Source organism: Amborella trichopoda, chromosome 8 (genome assembly GCF_054954075.1).
Source record: "Amborella trichopoda isolate Santa Cruz 75 chromosome 8, AtrichopodaSantaCruz75HAP2 v2.0, whole genome shotgun sequence".
Classification (NCBI taxonomy): Eukaryota; Viridiplantae; Streptophyta; class Magnoliopsida; order Amborellales; family Amborellaceae; genus Amborella; species Amborella trichopoda.
Window position 1 is genome coordinate 4,321,186 of NC_142343.1, and position 21,880 is coordinate 4,343,065.

At 34.3% G+C, this 21,880-nt stretch overlaps 1 pseudogene; it reads left to right on the plus strand.

The window, feature by feature from the left end:
• The first annotated feature begins 4,885 nt into the window (after nt 1-4,885).
• On the plus strand, nt 4,886-5,362 carry LOC148780721 (mannose-specific lectin pseudogene; annotated as a pseudogene).
• Nucleotides 5,363-21,880: the final 16,518 nt, after the last annotated feature.

Here is a 21,880-nt window from a genome sequence, read left to right on the forward strand (position 1 = left end):
TTAGATAGCAGATCTTCCGATCTTGCTGCAAGTAAAGCTGTACTGCCTACAAAGTGGAGTGTAATGGTATATATTAGGGTGTTAACAGCATCACTTTCTGTACATAATATTTCTTGGTTTTGTTCATTTCTGGCTGTCCATTGCCTAGTATTATAGAGGATTCGGTGTTTGGTTTCATCATCTACATATAAATCCCACCATCCTCGTAACCAGCCAGTAAATCCATTTACTATTGCTTTTGCAACTTCTTGATCAGGGTTGCCTGCCATTTTATTTGCAGAAGCATAAATAGTCATATGTCTCATGACATCTAATATTTTTAATTCTGATAATATATTTATTTGCCAATTTACTATTGATCTGCCTGAATATGATACTACCTGTTGTATGGCATCTTCTTCCATTTGTATATCAACAGGTGTAGGTCTCTTATCATATGGTAAGGCTGTTACTGGTTTCCAGTATTTGCCATAGGCTATTCTATTTATGGTTTCTGTAATGGGAGTGGTATCCATAAATGCTTTTGCCTGATTTTGAATTGTATCTTCTATGATTGGTTCTTCCTCTTGAAACATCATTGTTTCATGTTCAGGGATTTTGCTTTACCTTTATCGGAGGATTCAGGTGGTATATTGGCAATAGGTGAAAGAGGAATAGTTATTAACTCTTGTTTCTTACCAAGTTCTTTAGGTAAGATTTTATAGGGAGTAGCTATTATATCATATAAGGATGGAGGTTGAGTAGGCTCATCCTTTTCAGGGACTTTTGTTTTAAGTATGATACTTTTTTCAGGTGGATGGGTACTAGCGGTGGTAGTACCATCAGTGCTGATATAGGTTTTTGCTTCTACTGTTTGAATCTCATCAAAGGAGGAAGGAATATGAAGTTTATGTTGATATTTTCTTATTAGCCATAAAAAATATCCTTCTATTTCCCGTTCCTTTTTAAGGAATTTATTATATTGATCTTGTAATTTTTCTCCCAAAGGTAATGGTACATTTGTTAGATACCATTGTCTGATATGTCTATTTTCATTGGACATAAAATCTTGTTTAATATAATTTTGATCAATTTTTTTCTTTTTTCTTTCTAATTTTGCGACTAAGTAAGCTGCTATATATTCATCTGAATATTGATCATGTGAATTGTCATATTCTTCTAATTGTAAAGTTAATATTTGAAAGTCTTGTAATTCTTCTATACTGGGTTCAGTGGTATTGGTAGTATTGGATTCAGCAGTATACGTGGGAATAACAACATGATCTGTTGTTCTCCGTATTCCTTGAAATTGTAGGTCTGAACTAGGTATTGAAGAAGACTGAGCATTTCTGAGTAACATTTATGTAAAATATCAGAGTGTAACCGTGAGCTATGAAAGTCAGGATAGCTCTGATTGCACTGGAAGGTGATAATGACTTTTAGAGAGAGGGATTAGGTTTCTAGATAGAGAATAGGTTTTTAAAAAAGGAGTTTGGGTTTCTCTAGAGAGAATAGGTTTTAAAAAGATTGGGTTTTCAGAGGGAGGATGTAATCCAAAAAAGTAAACATATTTGTGATGGTCTTAATTTTTTTTTTTTGGATAGACGGATTTTTTTTAAAGAATATATTTACATGGAAAAAAGAAGAGTATATATATAAATGTTTTTTAGAGAATATGATTTTTAGAAGGGATGAAATAGAGAGTTAATGAAAAAATGACCTGGATTTGAAAGCGGTTTAGAAAATTTTATTCCAAAATAATTCAAAATGGAATGCAAAAAGATGACACATTTCAAAATTTTAGAATTGAATGCACAAATGATAAAGATAGAAAGTGGAAAAAATTTAAATTGGATTTGAAATTTTCTTAGAAAGTTTTTTATCCAAAAAAATTCAAAATAGAAGGAAATTTAAAATGGAAGGGAGAAACACAAGAAGTCCTAAATTTTGAAATTGGATACACAAAAACAGAAAAGTTTTTTAAACGATTTTCTTTGAAATAAATAGAGTAAAAATGTATAAGTTTCTCAAAAAAATTGAATTTGTATTTTGGATACAATGTTTGGAATACATAGAGTAAAGATATACAACTTTTCAAAAAAATTGAATTTGGATGCAATAAATGGGAAATTTTGTTAACCACTCTATGAAAAACTCATTAAAACATATTGCATCTTTTTTATAAAACATATTACATATTTTTTATTCTGAAGGTATATTTTGGAGAGAGAGAGAGAGGAAGAGAGAGATTTGGGTTGCAAAATGGGGGTGGCGGTGGAGGAAATATAGAGTTTCCTTGAAAAAAAAAAAAAAAGGCATTACCTCTACCCATCCAGAGCAGCCATTTTTTTATTTTTTTTTCTTGTTTATGTATTATTTTTGTCCCTTGAATTGCAAAATAAGAAAATTTTTAAGAAAGAAGATTTCAATAAAAATGGGCTGGGATGGAATTTATTAGGCCGAGCTAGGGCATTTTTGGCCTTACTGTGGGCGAAATTACGGGTTTTTATTGGGAGGCCCATTAAAACTCCAACCCAGCCAAAATAGCATTGTCCATAAGGCCCCAACCCAAAGCCTGTTAGCAGGCCATTAACAGGCCCGGCTGGGATGCCGAGGCCCGGCCGGGATGCCGAGGCCCGGCCGGGATGCCGAGGCCCGGCCAAGTCTATTAACAGCCCTTGTTGTTCGGGCGGATCTGGGGTTTCCAACGCGCTCAGAAATTTGAGTGAAAGAGAGTTGAAAGAGTTTCCCTTTTTTCTCATATTATTCACTTGCACGTGTTGAGCCACTCTTTGTTGAGATTTTGAACCATTGGTTAAGCCGTTCTTCTCAACAAATTGATTTTATTATTTATTTATTATCTTCAAAAGTTCAACCACTAGCTAATCTTTACCTCATAGAAATCTAGGTTATTTGGTAGTCCATGGAGAATCATTGATCTTTAAAAATAATCTTTGTGGTCCATCGACCCATACTTGCTGGTTTCATGATTAATGCCATTGTTTCCCATGTCATATTCAACTAAATCCAGTATGTCTTTTGAGTTCTAGTGAATCCGTTGCAGTTGCAACCTTATACTATTTCTTATGAGTCATATATCATATGATTGTAGTGTAAATGAACATCATGGAGACCACAATTATCTCTGTCCGTCTTGACGGTAAGAACTATCGGTTGTGATTCCTCATGACAAAAATATGCACATAAATATTAAATTCATTAAGTGGTAAAGACTTTATGATATTTCAATATATCGGGTCCTCATGGTCAAGTGGGAGATGTTGGTATGTGTGTATGGCCATGTGGCCTTTAAACATATAATATTTTTCTCTCTTATAATTTAATGCTTATCACTAAAAAGGGAGGCTTCTTAGAGAGAGAGTGCAGTTATCTAACTGCTAGAAAGTAACCACCCACTTCCTTAGATTACAGGGACATGTTTTCTCAGAGATTTTAGGAAAAAGCTGAACGTTGAAGAACGACCTCTTCTATCCCTCTTTAAGAAGGGTTTCATGGCCATGGAGAGGGACACATAAATTTATGGAGTTCTTACAGTTCTGATAAAAACCTAATTTTTGTAATCGATAGTCTAAAGATACTTCCCCTAATCCTAAAAGTGAGTTCATCTCTTCCTCCAAGTTTTTTCAATAATATAAACAAAACATTTTGTATTTTACTTGAAATTTTAAGATCCATGTGCATATCATTCTATTAGCAATACCAAACAATCTTTCCACCCACTTTCTCTCTCTCCCCCTTTGATATAATACAAACTTCACAAATCAATTACAGGGTCCAATTTTTTCGTCATATTTCTTGTGATAAGAAACTTTCAATGCTCGAAAGTTGAATAAATTACAATGTGTCTGCCATCTCTATCTTCTTCCATAAGAATCCATAAATAAGGTGATCATTTCGAGGCATATTTAACCAAGCCAGGATGTGGATGGTCATAAAATAATCATCCCAATTGATGATCATTGGATCGAATCCCAAAAGACTATTCGGTGGCTCCGCAGATCGTAGCTTTTTTGCATTCAGGTCATCAAAGCTGCATACATCGAAAGTCGAAAATAAAAATAATAATGATAATAATAATAAGATAAAGCGTTTTGTGAGTTCGCCGACTCACACTACTGTTGTGCTACCTCCCTACATAATATATATCTCAAGAGATGTATTTTTAATCCAAAATTATAGGGTTTTATAATCTGACAATGATCTAAATTTAGATTTTCTTTTTTAAATATAAATATTACTTTTTGAATTCCTTTTTTCACTACCTATTTTAACTTGAGTGTGGTTTGTACATAGCTGAGGCCCTAAACAATCAAAGTGAAGCACACCTTCAAATAGTGGCAAGAAATGTGGTTTCAATACTGTAAATCTTTGTGGTAGACTTAAATTATATTTTCATCTTTAATTACAAAAGTTAAAGCTTAAAAAATAATGTAAATCAAACAGATCTATGAAAACTTGAAAATCTTGAAAATTGAAGGTCCAAAAATGCATTACGAGTTGCACTATTTCTAAAACTTGAAATCCACTTTTTGTCATATCCATACATATTGATGTCGAGCTGATCAATTTGATAATATTTTAACATCAAAACAACATTTTGTAGTGAAATTTTTGAAGTGGGTTTTAAATTAATTGTTTGAAGCCTCGGCTCTTCATAAACTTTCCCCCCCCCCCCCCCCCCCCCCCCCCCAGTGGATATAACATTTTTTTGACATCCATCTTAGAGATGGACGTTACATGGATAATAAGGGTATGTCTGTAAACCTTCAATTCTCTCTCTTCCGGGTTTTTTCTATAAATTGATTTGAGGCCTCATACAATCACACAACACACTGGAATTGAAGGCCCCTCTATCTCAGCTCTCTCTCTCTCAATCCTAACAGCAATGGCAACCACCCCATTCTTCCTCCTCTTAACCCTCTTTCTCTCTCTTCTCCTTTCTTCGCTTGCCGACAGTGACAATGCCGGATGCCTTGCCAATCCTATCGGGAAGAATACCCTGTTCTCTGGATGTCGTCTCAATACAGGAGAGTCCCTTAATGAAGGAGACTACGGCCTTGTAATGCAAGGGGACTGCAACCTCGTTCGCTACCGCGCGTCACGACCTATATGGGCTTCGCAGACTTACAACAGAGGCAGGCATTGCTATTGCATTCTGCAAACCGATGGTGAAATGGCGGTTTTTAACGAGAATGGTGTCCGTGTATGGCGTAGCGGTTCATCGCGTGGAGAAGGTGACTATGTATTTGTTCTTCGACCTGATGGGGAAGGGGCTATTTATTCTGCTATATGGTACATGGGTACTAATCACGTATTGACTCATTTGCCTTCAACTTTAGTTCTACCCAACGATGAGGAGTGATAACTTTTGGTGCAGAAGGCAATGTAGTCATGGAGTTCTCTCTCTCACTGTACCTGTATGTGCACCTCCTTCAGGTAAATAAAATTGAGAACTCATCTACTCACTGTAGCTCTATGTGCACCTTTGGTAGTGCCAGTAAATAAAATTGAGACCTCTCCTTTTGAATTTTGATGTGAAGTAAAAGCATCATCATGAAACTTTTCTCTCTCCTCGTCTTTCTAATCAAGCATGGCGTGATCTAGAAAAGGAATCTGTTTACATCAGGTATAAGAAAAAAAAAAAAATCTACTGAAATAGCTAATGTTTTTTTAACGCCGGTTCGGATTGGTCATTATGCCCTGATATAAAACAAAAAAGAGTTCCAATTTTAAACATAGTGCATCTTATAAAATGTTATCTAGAATATTTATTTTCAAGATTTTCAGTTTTTTAGATACGCGACAGACCTCTAGCATCATTGAAGCTTTAAATTTTATAATTAGTAGTGGGCATAGATTATTAGGTGATTATATAGTTAGCCTGCATGGTAATTCCATCTTTCGGTATAGCATACTGGTGTACCTTACTTTAAGCATTTATAGTTGATGTATATAGTTGGTGCATATCAAAGTATGATTGCTACAAAATTTTAATTTTATTTTTTCAATTTTTTTTAGAGATGTCAATATGCATTTTTTTATTTAAGGTTAACGGTTACAGATAGGTTTTTTTTTTTAGGTTTTTAGTTTAGAAAGGCTTTCTATGTGACCCCACCCACAAATATAGTATATGTGACCCCTATTCTCAGCCATCAAATCTAAGTAGATTGCATGAGACACACTGTCACAAATTAGCTTTTAACCGTCAGATCTTGATCGGATGGCTCATAGTTTTTTGTTTTTAATTTTTATTCTACAGATCATTATAAAAAAAAATTTAGAACATGCATAGATATGACAGGGGCGCACATGATAAAATAAAAATAACAACTTTTTGGTGATAAATAATTACCAAAATACCCCTAAAAATTGTAAGGGTATTTTGGTAATTTATTTTTATAGAAAATATTTGTTTTTTATTTTTCCCAAGTTCAACCTAGTTTTGTGATGGGACACCCAAAATTTCATCTAAAAATATTTTGTAGACAAAAATAAAAAATTAAATAGTCTTTGGCATGACATTGGGGAATGAACAATCATAGCCGTTCGATTCAAATCGAATGGTCAAGAAGTGGTTCCTTCTTAGATTCAAATCGAGCTGGGGTATGAACAATCATAGCCATTCGATTCATAGATAAGGTTCGGAACTCGAATATCTTTGGCTTCAAAAAAATAAAAATAAAAATTTGTATCAACCATTTTGATCTACATCAATAATTCACACCCTTTGGAAAATACATGACTATCGACGTTACCATTGTATCGTTCTTTAAGAGCCCCTCTAATAAGCAGGGAAACTTACCAAGAAATCTCATTAGATGATCCATATTAAAAAAAAAATTCATCATTTAACATTTTACACAAACGTTGAAATTTTTTTTTGCCTTTTTTTATATTCCCCAATTTTTTGGTTTCAGTCAACGGATATTTGAACAATCATTTTTCTTTTGAATGTGAGCCATGTTCTGACATGGGATGTCTCAACCCACTTTTCTTTTATTTGTCTTGTAAGTGGAGATGGATTTGGTTATTGAGTGTTCGAAGTCACTACTTTTTATAATTTTTTTTGTAAGTGATAGAAGGTTCCAAAGCCGCTCAACTTCTTTTTTATAAGTGAAAAGTGAGAAATAGGTTCGGATATTTGCCACTCTTTTTTTTAATAGATGGGAGATGGGTTTTGACATTAGACACTTTTAAATGTTTTTTTTTTAGGGAGATTTGTTAAGAAATTGAGTTCCCAACCCACTCTCTCTTCTTTGGTTTGTTTGTTTTGTAATTTTTTTTGTGTTGTTTTTTTTTGTGGTTTTGTTTTTGTTCTTTTTTAGAATTTTCTTGTTGTGGGAAATGGGTTTAGGCATTGGGCTTGCTTTTATTTAGTTTTTTTAAGTGGGAAATAGTTCCAAGAATTTGGCATATGAACCCATTGATTTTTTAGCACTTTCGCAAGTAAGAGGTGGGTTCAACCATTTGAAGTGCAAACCGACCCCTTTCAGCTATTTTATATAGGGTAAATATCTCCACATCCCCTAGTTTTGCTTACCTATGCTGTCTTTCTAATACCCCAACCGCAGAGCCCACCCTCCCCATCATTTCTCTCTCTATCAGAACTCTCTCTCTCTCTCTCTCTCTCTCTCTCTCTCAAATACCCAAATCGCATAGCCTGTCAAACTTCTGAACCCTCTTGGGAAATCTCTTTGTATTGATTAATTGTAAAAAATATACAAAGTCTCATATAAATATATTGCTAATTAGTTATTGATAATGACTAACTAATCTAGTCTTTATAAAGAGAGATATCTAACTAATATAGTCTTTATCAAGAGAGAAATCTAACTAATCTAGTCTTTATCAAGAGAGATATCTACATCAAATAAAAGATAAATTAAAATTAATTAAAAACTATCCTCAACTATCTCTACATTCTACCTCAAACTAAGGTTGGGTGAACATCATCAGTTTGTCAACGAGATAGTCATGACGAGCACGAGTCATTGCCTTGGTAAAGATATCTACAAGTTGTTTGTTGGGAAGTAATATGTGGGAGTGTAACTTCTCCGCCAGAAATTTTTCAAGAATGAAATGATAATCAACTTCTATATACTTGGTGCGGTCAGGTAATACTGGATTGGATGCAATACGGATGACGCTCATATTATCTGCATACAATGATGTAGGATTTCGATGAAGAATATTGAGGTCCTGTAAAAGGCCTCTTAACTAAGTAATTTTACTACAAGTTGAGGATATTGCTTGGTATTCGGCTTCTGTTGTTTCTTACATTTCCATGATATGAGAGAATCTCCAAAAAAAATACATCACCTATGGTTGAGCCTCTAATATCGGGCAGCCTGCCCAATTCGCATCCGCATAGGCTCGTGACTGGAGAGAAGAGTTAGAAAAGAATAATAGTCCTCTATGGTATGTACCCCGTAGGTAACGATGATACGATGGACAGTCGAGAGGTGGATGCGACGAGGTTCAACCACAAATTGGCTAACAACTTGCATCGCATGAGATGTATCTGGATGAGTCATAGTGAGATAAAGTAGATTCCCAACCAGTTGTCTATAAAGAATAGGATCCAGAAGTTTGTCTCCATCATCTTTTCTATATTTTACATTCACCTCCATTGGTGTATCCACTAGTTTATCATCAGATAAGTGGGCCAGTTTTTTCAATTCTTTGGGGTACTTCTTCTGGTTAACTATGTATCCATTAGGGGAATAATAAATCTCCAGCACAACAAAATAAGTTAACGGACCCAAATCTTTCATTTTGAATGATTGACTGAGACGCTCTTTCAAGTGTATGATATTATCAAGGTTGTCTCCGGTGATGAAAATATCATCAATATAGAGGAGAAGAATTGTTATTCCTGAAGAACAATGATAAGTAAAGAGCGAATAGTTATGAGCATTTTGTTTCAACCCAGCATTCAGAATGACCTGTCGAAATCGTTTAAACCAAGCTCTTAGAGCTTGTTTTAAACCATATAAGGATTTCTTCAAATGATATACCATAGATTTATCATTGCAATAACTAGGAGGAGATCCCATATATACTGTCTCTTTCAAATGTCCATGGAGAAATGTATTTTTCACATCTATTTGAGATATAGTCCACTGACGAATAGTTGAGAGGGCAATTATGGTTCGTACAGTAGTCATTTTAGCAATATGAACAAATGTTTCATCATAATATATGCCATACTCCTGTTTGTAACCTTGAACAATTAATCGTACTTTATATCGCTCGATCCTTCCATCAGATTTAATCTTTACAGAAAAGATCCATTTACTGCCAATAATAGATGTGTTAGGAGGACACGGAACAAGATCCCAAGTGTCATTTTCCAACAAGGCACTGATCTTTGCATCCATTGCCTCTTTCCAACATAGCATAGTCAAGACTTGCTGGTAGGAGGAAGGAATATCCACTGAATCTAGATAGGCAAATAATGATCTAAGGAGTTAACATAGATCTAGGTTTTTAGAAAGAACCAAAATAGTATCAAGAGAAGTAAACAAAGCTCTAGGCTATAGTGAAAAGTCAAAATCCTCAAGGGAGAAGCCACATCTATCAGGTAGGTGAGTTACACGTGAATAACGTCATAAGAGAGTAGAGCTATTAATAGGAGTAAGAAAAGAAGCACTTACAGGTAGGACGAAGGTTTGACCTTACTCTGTTTGGTGAAATGGAGTGTGCGTGGATTTGTGTTGTTGGCCTTGCTGCTGAGGCGCTAAAAGGTGTGATGATTTATCAGTGGAGAAATCTGAAAAGAAAGAAACAGAGGACCCAGATGATTTTGTAATTGAAGAGTAATAAAATATGTTTTAAAAAAAGACGACATTGCCAGAAATGCGTACATGACGAGCTCTTGAATCATAACATAGAAACCCCTTTTGGTCGGGACAATAACCCACAAAAACACGAGTGACTGCTTGAACAGAAAATTTTGTCCATTCATGCTGAGGAAGATGAACAAAACATACACACCCAAACACATGCAAGAGAGAATAATCGGGACGAACATGAAATAATGAATAATCTGGGGATTGTTTATGCAAAACCAAGGATGGGAGGCGATTTATGAGATAAATCGCTGTTGATGCAGTTTCAACCCAAAAACTATGAGGAATACGAGAGTCATGCATATGGGTCCTCACAACTTCTAAGATACAACGGTTTTTCCTTTCATCAATACCATTATGTTGTGGAGTATATGGACAAGTTTTCTGTGATTGAATACCCTGTGTTTTCAAAAAGTCTTGAAAATCATTTGATAAGTATTTCTCGCTGGAGTCTGATCGTAAGATTTTTACTTTGGTATTAAACTCAGTTGCAATCATGAATAAAAACGCTTTAAAATAGGAGAATACTTCTGATTTATGGCACATAAAGTATATCTAAGTATATCGTGTACAATCATTAATGAACAAAAAAAAATACTTATATCCCATTGTGGATAAAGTTGGAGCAGGACCTCACACATCACTATGAATGAGATGAAAAGGTACAGTTGCTTTGTCTACTAGAGTCGAAAAAGGAAAATTGGTGCTTTTATTAAAAGAACAACCAATACAAGATTTATTGATAGAATTCAATCAAGTGCTTTATTGAGCAATGAACCAGAAAGAAATAAAGTATTTAATTTATTTGCATTCGGATGGCCAAGTCTCCGATACTACATATGCCATTGTTTGTTGGAAACAGAAAAATTAGAATTCAATGGAGAAAAGAAAGAAGCATCATGATTTGGTTTTTCAAACTCCAAGGCAAACAAACGATCATTTCTACGCCCCTTCACTATCACTCTCCCAGTGCGGGGTCCTATATTAGACAACCATCATGAGAAAATTGAACATTGTAACCATCATCAACTAGTTGGCCCACAAAGATTAGATTAACAGTTAATTTAGAAACGAAGAGGATATTACGTAAATGAAAAGGTGTACCACGGGATATAGAAAGTTAAAGATTATCAGTACCAATAATATTCAGTTTTCCCCATTAACAATAAGAATCTGACTATTACCTTGATATGGGTCAGTAGATGCTGGACTTGTGTGCACTCCAGTCATTTGATTAGAGGCACCTATGTCAATAAACCAAAGGGGATTTACCCTAGGGGATAGGTAAGAGTTCATATCAGATAAACCCATAGCAAAGAAAGCAAAAGAGATAGCCGTAGATATAGAGTTTTGTACTAACTGTTGAATATCATCTGATGTCTGGGACATTGTTGTATTTGGGTCATGAATAGTGTTGGATGGAGGGGTCTCTACCTTTATTCCTTTGAGAGCGTCATTAGCGGCTTAGTATGCCCTGTAAAAAGGTTTTCGTGTATCAAATGCTCGGTTGCCTCGCCAAGAAGGATGTCGACATTTTGTGATAATATGCTCAGCACGTTTACAATAAGTACAAATTTTTTTCTTCTTACACTGGGATGCTATATGACCATATTCTTTACACTCATAACATTGTAGCAAATATGAGTCATTCTGTGATGAGGTCCTCTAGCCCGTTGGGCTACAGGTACAGACTCTATATCCTTCTTTCCCTCAATGGTGGCTTGGGTTGTGATTCGTGTTTTCTCACGAAGTAATTCACGAGAATGACATCCATATTTGCTAATATTTCACGAATTAAAATATTAGCTCGAACAATCTCATAGTCGGGTCGCAACTTCATAAAAAACTGCATCACCTTCATGTCACAATTTATCTCCATGAGGCTCTGAATGCAACAAGCATTAGTGATAGCCTTCAAGTTTACAGATTCATATTTTGTCCACAAGTTCATGAAACCAGCATAATATTCCTGAATAGTTTTTTCCCATTGACTATAAGAAAACATATCATACACGATTTAGAAGCGCCTTGCAAGATTTGATGGCTGATAAATTTTTTCTAAATATTCCCATCTTTCGTTCGCAATACGGAAGCATCTCATTGGCCTTCCAATATCCAAGTCGACAGAGCTGAGAATCCATGAAACAATTTTTGCATTGTTGATCTTCCATTGTTGGGTATCTTTAGTATTGGGTGTAGCCGGTTCATGTTCAGTGCCATCAACTTACCTCCACAAACCTTTCCCTTAACAAAAAATTGAAAATGGAACTGCCATTCGGGATAGTTTTTCCCTTCAAGTTTTATAGCCAATATATTTCCTTTTTCAGAAACCATGTTCAAATCGTGGATTTAAAAAAAAAATCCAGTTCAATATCAAAACTTGGACTTGATACATATCGACTGATAAGTACCGACTAACAAATCCAAAAATTGATACGTGTGAGGTACCCGTGATTAGGTGGAGTAGAAGCACGAGGTAAGGGGCATGACCTATTATATTGGTGGTATAAATAGGAGAGAGAGAAAGACAAGAGATAAACGTTTAATGGTGGGCTCATAGAATCAGTAGATGGTTTACAGAGAGAGAGGACATATGGTGGGCTGAAAGAACCAGTTAGGAGTTTAGAGAGAGGTTTTTAACTTTATAAGATGGGATGAGAGAGAAATAGTGAGCGGTTTGCGGTTTTGAGAAATCGGGGATTTTGACGGTTTTGTGGGGACTTGACCCAATGAAAATAGAGGTTATACCTTCTCAAAATAGGTTCTTGGAGAATAGTTTGTATGCTTGCTGTGAATCAGGCAAGGGAGACGAGGAAGGAAGGAAGAAAGGTTTGAAGAAGAAATTTCTAGGTTTGAGGGAATATGGACTGACCAGTAAGAAGAAGAAATTTATAGGTTCGAAAGACTATGGATTGACCTGGATTTGGTTTCTCTCTCTACATCAAGATGTAGATATTCGTAAAGACCCTCAGCTGAGATCCAAGATAAGGAGGGAATCCCCCTTGACCAACAACGCTTGACATTTGCTGGCAGGCAGCTTGAGGATGGTTGCACCTTGGCCGATCCAAAAGGAGTCGACCGTTCACCTTGTCCTCCGATTGAGGGTCCGATTGAGGGGAGGCATGCAACCTTGCTCTGATACCATGACAAACTTTTGAACCCTCTAGGGAAATCTCTATGTATCGATTAAATGTAAAGAACATACAAAGTCCCGTATAAATATACGGCTAATCAGTTATTGATAATGACTAACTAATCTAGTCTTTATCAAGATAGATATCTAACTGATCTAGTCTTTAGCAAGAGAGATATCTACATCAAATACAAGATAAATTAAAATTAATTAAAAACTATCTTCAACTATCTTTACGGAGCCCACCCTCCCCATCATCTCTCTCTCATCTCTCTGTCTATCAAAACTTTATCTCTCTCCCTCTCTCTCTAATACCCAAAGTGTATAACATGTTGAGATGTAATTCTTTTTATTTTAAAAAGAAAATATTGAGTATCTTGAACTATTCCTCTGTCATTGTCAAAGTTTCTCTAATGTTATGTATTTTTTTATAAGTTTCTTTTAAATTCTTTCCATTTCTCCCCCATTTTCTTGTCAAACAATGTTTCTTCATAAAAATTATAATCTCTCTCTCTCTCTCTCTTTTTCAGTGTGGTATGGTCTCCTCAAAGTCCCATTTAGTCCCTCACTTCGTAAAGGGTGCTCAGGAATTCAGAATGGAGCCTGGGGACTCCTACGAACTTCGGTTTTTCACGCTTCTTTCACCGAGAATATGTTTTTCAATCAATTTCAACTACAAAGTGGAAAATGTTTGAAAAATTGCATATTGCACTCAGTAATTATTGCTTTATTCGTTGAAGTTGCTTCATAATATGCCAAGTGTGCGATGACTCGCGTGAGTGGATGAGTGCACTCGTACTTACGCAAGTCGGCCTAAAGTTGTTTTTGTTTATATCAAAAAGCGATTGGACGACTCGGATCGGGCACCTCAAAAATCAATTCGGATCGGGAATCGACTGAATCGATCGGAGTAAAGCTTCAAAAAAATTCGAAAAAATTATTAAAATTCATTATAAATGTTGTTTTTTAGGAATCCAATAAAAAATGAGGGTACTACATTATTAACTATCATTTTTTTTTATCAATTTTTGAATATTGAGATGCTCTTTCCCTGTATAAACTTATTTTAACTATTAAATTTGCATCACATAAAAAAAAAATCATAGAATTATCATGGATAAAATATATAATTATATATGGACTATTATAAAGAGTAGACTAATCAATGAAAAAATGGCCATTAAAATCTCGTTTTGGCAAAAAACCCTAATCCGCTAAAAAAACCCAAACTAGTATAGCCTAACTAACTATAATCCAAAATTATTGCAACCTCACTAATTATAATATTATATACTGAAATTATAATTATTAGTTTACATTTTATAATTATTTTATTAGACAAATAATAACAAATTAAAAATATTTTTTAATATTATCTAATTTAAAATGTATTATTGACAACTGTAAGAAAAATAGTACATTACATGATTTATAATGTAAAAATTCATAAATAAAATAAAATATTTGGTTATCAATGTAAAAATTAATAAAATACGTACAAATTTTGAAAGTAACACTTCAATTTTTCAAAAATTTATTTTTTTAGGTTTCTATAATAAATTTAGTAAAATAAATTGTTAGTAGAAAGATAGAGATTTCAAATAGAATAAAATTTTTATTTTTATTTTTTTATACCTTTCATATTATTTACAAAAATAATTATACCACTATATACAACAAAAATTAACTGTTATATAAAAAATTATTTTTTTTTTTCACTTTTTTATGCCTTTTATATTATTTTTAAAAATATTTCTATTTATACCAACCACTATATACTCAACAAAAATATTTATATTTATACCAACCATTATATACACAACAAAAATGCAACACATGCCCAAAGGGATTCGAATGCAACACATGCCTAAGGGATTCGACCTTGGGAGGTCAAGTAAAAAAACCAAAGTCATAACCACCAAGCCATCTAACTACATGTAATTATAAATTGCTGATTAATAGACTATATTTACATTTCATTTTCATTCAATGATGTTTGAGAATTATCCCACATCGAAAGATGGGCATTCAACTTTGGTAGATAAATACCTATGTAATATGAATTATAATATATGTGTAAAAATATTAGGGCAACTTTACACGTGTGCTTGGATACACGTGTGTACGCGTGAGTGTGCATGGGGCACGCTCGCACGTGCGCTTGGACACACGTGTGCACGTGCGAGTGTGTGTGGGGCACGCTCGCACGTCCGCTTGGACACACGTGTGCACGTGTGAGTGTGCGTGGGGCACGCTCGCAACACATGTGTGCATGTGTGAGTGTGCGTGGGGCACGCTCACACGTGCGTATCATGCGTTACGTGTGTGAACCGGGTTGAATCGGGTTGAACCGGAACGAACCGGATGGGAACCCCGGCGGTTCTACTCTAAAACCGGGCGGTTCCCAGTTTTGTGCTGGAACCGGGACCGGTTGGACTGGCCGTTTTTTAAAACACTGATCTCATGTAATTTTTGGTGGCCCGTCACCGTGTTTTGATAAGGTTAAACATTGGAGATTGGGTCTTTTTGTCTTTATATACCCAAAGCGTACACATTAGAGTTTGGAGATCGTGTTCTTCGTCTTTATATGTGTTGAGGGTAAACATTGAGGATTGTTTTTTTTTTTTTTTTGAGAGAGAAGTTGTTGGGTTACTTATCCACATTGAAGATGCAGAAAAAGAAAGGATGCCGTTAGCCCGCATATTGTAGAAATGCGGGCTTAGGAATAAATATAATTTGATCCTAAATTTTGGAAAATATATATTTTTTAATATAGAGATCATGAATACAAAAAAAAAAAAAACAACTTAAAAACTAGAAGTAATAATTATGTTAAAAAAACATTTAGACAATTAGTTGCAAATGATTTTGAACGGCATATTACACAAACACGGTCCATCCCCATGAAATAATTGTTCATAAATAAATCTTGTTTAAATATATGGATATCTTTTTCACTTAATTTCTAAGAACCAAAAGAAGGGGAGTTCTATACGCAACACACAAGGCACCGAACATACAAGGCACCGAACACGATCATGCATGTGCATGGGTGCGTACAAGGCTGCTTGATGGTCACGCTTAGGTCATGGCTTGTCTAACTTTTTGCCACTACCCACGATGTTTATAGTGGATTGCCTCTTCCCGTAGATTGTGCTCTGCTAGAATGGTGGTCGCGGGCAAATAAGGATGTTCTATTTTAGCAATATTGAACTGTTCTATTTTTCTCGTGTGTCTCTGCCCTATTCCCGTTTAACAAAACATTTTCCTTTCTCAAGTCCGCCTAAAAAAGCATTTCTCTCTCTCAAGTATACCATGAAACTAGGGGATATGAAAAGGAAATCTAAATTGATTTGAACAGGTGTACGAGGACAATTTTCTACTGCAATCATAATAAAAAATTTCCACATCCCTCTATCCCCAATTTGGGTTGTAGCCCGCCATCAGCTCTCGTATAAAAACAAAAATAATAAAAATAATAATTGGTAATCAATGAGAAATTACACAACACAATCATAATAAAAAATTTCACACAATATAATCCTCATAAAAGATTAGTAAAAGCTCAATTGAAATAAGATACCTCTTTAGTCTCGTCCAATGCTTCAAAATTTTCTACTACAATTACCAAGCATTCTAGTGTACTAATCAAACTTCTTCCTATTTTTTAACTTGTACCATAAAGATTTTAATTTTGGTATCATAAATTTATTGCTTATTTGAAATTATTTATAGAGAGATATTTGAACGACTTTTATAAAAAATAAATAAAAATGAGGCTTATCACAATAAAATCATGTTATTCCAATCATATTATTCCAATGACTTATCATGTTGAAACCAAAGTTTAATCAAGTTAGCCAAACATAGCTATATTTTTCATATTTGGATGGAAATGCATTTCTCATAGTTCGTCTAGATATAGCTAGCAATGTATTTCCCAAGTTGCATCTAAATACTACCCAAACAGTGACAATCCATTTGCAGAAAATGTATTACGCAGTAATGTATTACACCCATAATATATTTCACAGACAATATATTTCCACGTATCCAAACGGCCCCTAGGGTAAGATCTAATAGAAAAAGATGGACCACATTGTAATACCGTAGGTATTTTTCGATCTGTATATATATTTTAATTTTCTTTAATAGATAGTTGATTTCTTCTTGACATATCTATCCTTTTCTCACACGTGCATACATAAACAGATGTACACCCACAAGCATCCATGGAGACAAAGAGGACCTCAATGGCCGCTCCATGTTTTACTCAAGATAGCTTAGAATGTAATGAGCATTAAATAAGTGAGACAATTATTCCGTTTGTAGAAAGTTTTCCAAAAAAAAAAAAAAATCTAATAAAAAGTAACTTTAAAATTTTCCTGTCAAAGATATTCTATTCCCGTAGAAGTATAATCTATATTTACTCCCTTAGGTAAAACGCCACCTAGTATTAATTTTAGAAAAATTGTTTCATGCGGGCTAGACAACATTTCTACATATGCGGTCTAGAAAAGTGTAAAGCATCAATCTTAAAGATGGATGCAAGTAGGTGTCTCATCTAAAAATGATGGAAACTAACGATCCAAATGTTTTCTTAATAAAATTGTTATTTCTAGTTATTAAAATTTATTTATTTTTTCATATTCATGATCTTCATGTTAGAGACTACATGTCCTTAAAAATTAAGTCATAAAAATCTATCTCAAAAATAGATTTATTAAGAGGCCCACATTTCTACATATATGGGCTTGGCGCATAGAAACCAGGTCCTTAATTTTAGAGAAATTACCGTGAATTTACTTTAATTTTTGACAAATTAGAAAAAAAATCTCAACTTTCTTAAATCTCATCCACACCTTTTTTCCTCTGATTTGGAATTTAAAATACTTCGAGTTATCATGGCATTTAAAATGTCGTATAAAATAGGGTAGTCATTACGGTACTGAAAGTACCGTAATACTAGGGCTTCATAATAATACGATTACTGTAAAGGCCATTTTAGTCCAAAAAAATATCAAAACAAAGGTGTGGATGAGATTTATGAAAATTAAACAAAAAGAATCTCACAATATTATATATCCATATGGTACTTTACGTGACAACCAATATCCCTAGGGTGCTCCCCATCGACCTATTTCCCGCCCGAAATACTGGCTTAGATATGAGGGTACATACAAACGTTATCAATTATCTGTCTTCAGAGTTTCTTCTATAAATAGGTTTTAGTTCTCTAACCGTAATACACAACACACCAGAGATTGAAGGGCACTCTATCCCACCTTCTACCCTACAAACCATGCCAACCATCCTGCCTCACCCTACCCTTTCTTCTCCTCCTCTCAACCCTTTCTCTCTCCCTCCCTCCCTCCTTCCTTCTCTTGCTGGTGAAAATGTCCTAAACTCAGGTTGCAATAAGAATGTCCTCTATTCCGAAGAGTATATGCCCTGTGATGAATCGCTCGAGTGCGAAGACTACACGTTGATAATGCGAAAGGACTGCAAGCTCGTCCTCTACAACCTCTCACACCCTATATGGGAGTCCCCAAAATCTTCCCCAGCGGCCGAAAATTGCCATTGCAGTTTGCTCTGTGATGGTACATTGGTGGTTTTAAATCGCTATGGTGCTGTATAGGTACAACCAAATACGGGTCCTAATGGTGCCTATGCATTGGTTTTTTATGGAAGGTCTATATGGTCCACTGGTACTGGTGATGGTACTGATCTGTGTTCCACTATTGCCAATAATCCATTATCAGGAATAGTGGCAGGCTGACTCTCCTTCGACTACTGTGCGTTCCGCTACTAAACCACGATCTGGAGTGTGTGGAAGGCAGTGTATTGAGGGGTAGCCATGACTCATGAAGGTCTCCCTTTTTTTTCTTTCTTTTTTATCTGACAAAAACTCATGAAGGTCTCTCTATGTAAGTGTTATTTGCTTGCATGTATCTCTCTCTGAGTGTTATTTGTTTACATTTATCTGTATGTGCACCTTTCGTAGTACCTGAGACCTCTCTTCCTCTTAGAAATTTGGAGTGCAAGTAAAGCATATTGCAAATGAAACCCCACGCTCAAAACCTTGTTGAAATTTTTTTCTTTCCTCGTTCTGACAGGATCTATGATAGAATTGCTCGTTCTGACCGGATCTATGACAGAACCGGTCAGTTCTTTCAGAGAGACATGATACATCACCTGGTTCTACATAATTAATTTAATTATTATATTTTTAATTTGCAAATTTTTTTAACAATTTTTTTCACTTGTACTCGTACCACTGGTCCGACTGTTGCCGTGCTGGACGCGTACCTCACTGTCTCAAGGAGGCCCTTTTTTTTAATTTGTCTTGTATTCCATCTCCTTCCAACAATATCGATGTGGGATTAAGTGACATGCTTATGTTCACCCCCTCTCTCTTTCTATATATATATATATATGAAAAAGTTTATATAAGAATGTATGACTATAAAAAATAAACAGATTTTAAGTTTTAGAAATAGTGCATTTTACAACAAATTATCCACACCGTCCATTTTCAAGATTTTTATATATCTATAGATCTATTTCATTTTAACCATTTTTTAAATTTAAAATTTTATAATTAGATATAAAAAAAGATTTTGAGATAATCCTAAGAACATTTTACATCCAAAGTATATACCAGGATAAAATTTGAAGGTGCACCTTAGGTCTACAACTACGAATGCATTCGTATGCAAACTGCACCCATATATATATATATATATATATATATATATATATGGAAAAATTTTGGGTGAGCCCACTAGCTTACAGAATAGTATAAGCCCAATGGTTCAGATTGAATCTGGGCCGATCTGACGGCCGAGAGTGTTTGAATTTTAATTTTTTTTCTACAAATCCAAATCACTTGAAATTTTATGTAATTCTTATTCTCATCAAGCCGCAACTAATATATATATATATATATATATATATATATATATATATATATATATATATATATATATATATATATATATATATATATATATATATATATATATATATATATATATATATATATATATATATATATAAAATCAAAAAAATTAAAAATGACCAAACTACCCCCAAAACTTTATTGGGGTATTTTGGTCATTTGTTTCCATGTAAATTTTTTTTAATATTTTTCAAATATTCACCTATTTTCTATATCAACACGCGTCTAAAATTTTAAGTGATTTAGATTTGTAAAAAAACAATTAAATTCAAATACTATCGGGCATCTGTGATCGTTACATTGGCCAAGATTCAATTTGGGCCGCTTGGCTCATTTTTTCAAATGAGCTAGTCGGCTCACCCTAGCATCTTCCTCTCTCTCTCTCTCTCTATATATATATATATATATATATATATATATATATATATATATATATATATATATATGGGAAAAGATGGGATTAGCCCACTAGCTCATATAAACGTATGAGTCCAACAGCCCAGATTGAATCTAAGCCGATTTGATGATCATGAATGTCTTGTAATATTTGAATTGTATTTATTTTTTTACAAATCCAAATCACTTGAAATTTTAGGTGTATGTTCTTCACATCAAGGCGCACCTAATAAAAATATATATAAAAAATTATTCACGATAAACAAAATGGCCAAAATACCCCCCGAAATATTTTGAGGGTATTTTAGTCAATTTATGTCATGTAAAATATTTTTTTGATATTTTTCAAAGATTCATCAATTTTTGGTGAACGTATTCCTAAAATTTCAATTGATTTTAGATTTGTAGAAAAAAAACAACTAAAATTCAAACACTACCGGACATCTGTGATCATCAAATCGACCCAGATTCAATCTGGGACGTTGGGCTCATATGTTCATATGAGCTAGTGGGCTAATCCCATCTTTTTCCAATATATATATATATATATATAGCTATATGAAAAACCTAAAAAACAGCTACAAGCGAAATGCTACAGTGTTTGACGTCTGTCATGGACTTGTTATGTCCGTGGTGGTTTATTTAACCGACCCGCAACTGATGGCGCCGTCCGTTGTGGTTACACATGAATTTTTGGACCGTTACGGATCTAATATGTCCGTGACGGTACCCGTCTGATTTTTTTGGGTAGCGATTGACCTATGGGCGAAATCATTGTAGCATTTCACCCATAGGTGTTGCAAAGATGCTTATATATATATATATATATATATATATATATATATATTATGTTAGGGTGCTCACACTATGGAGTAATTTATCATTGTACTCAACAAATTTGGACACTTGTATATCCTCATTTTGTACATGGAGCTTGTTTTTAATAAGGGTATTTTTTATAATTAGGAGATGTGTGTCGTGACTTACATAGGGTGTGACATCACCCACATAGAACAGTAAATGCCCATGTGTGTGACGTCACACCCCATTTGGATGACATCATGCTCCTCTTAATGACAATAAATACTCATATTAAAAAAATGCTCCATATACAAAATAAGGGCATAAAAATATCCAAAATTTGTTGAGTATAATAATAAATTACTCGATAGTGTAAACACCCTTATATATATATATATATATATATATATATATCATAGCGTGTATGAATCTATATTTACAATGGATGAGTAACCTTGGGTAAGAATCCGGGAATGCATTTCATTTTTAATAATCAAAACTAGGAGGGCAAGGACATTACAAAATAATGAGAATGCTTCATACGCCATAACTAATTAATTTTCAAATACTTTCGAATGCCATATAGATATATAAGACGAAAAAAGAAGATTTTGTATGAATGTTGAAAAATAAGATTATAAGGATTGATTCTTGTTTGTTGATTTAAAAGGTATAACCACTGTAAATGCTTGTGCACATTAACTTTAACCGTAAGAGGTTGGCACATAAAAGACTCTA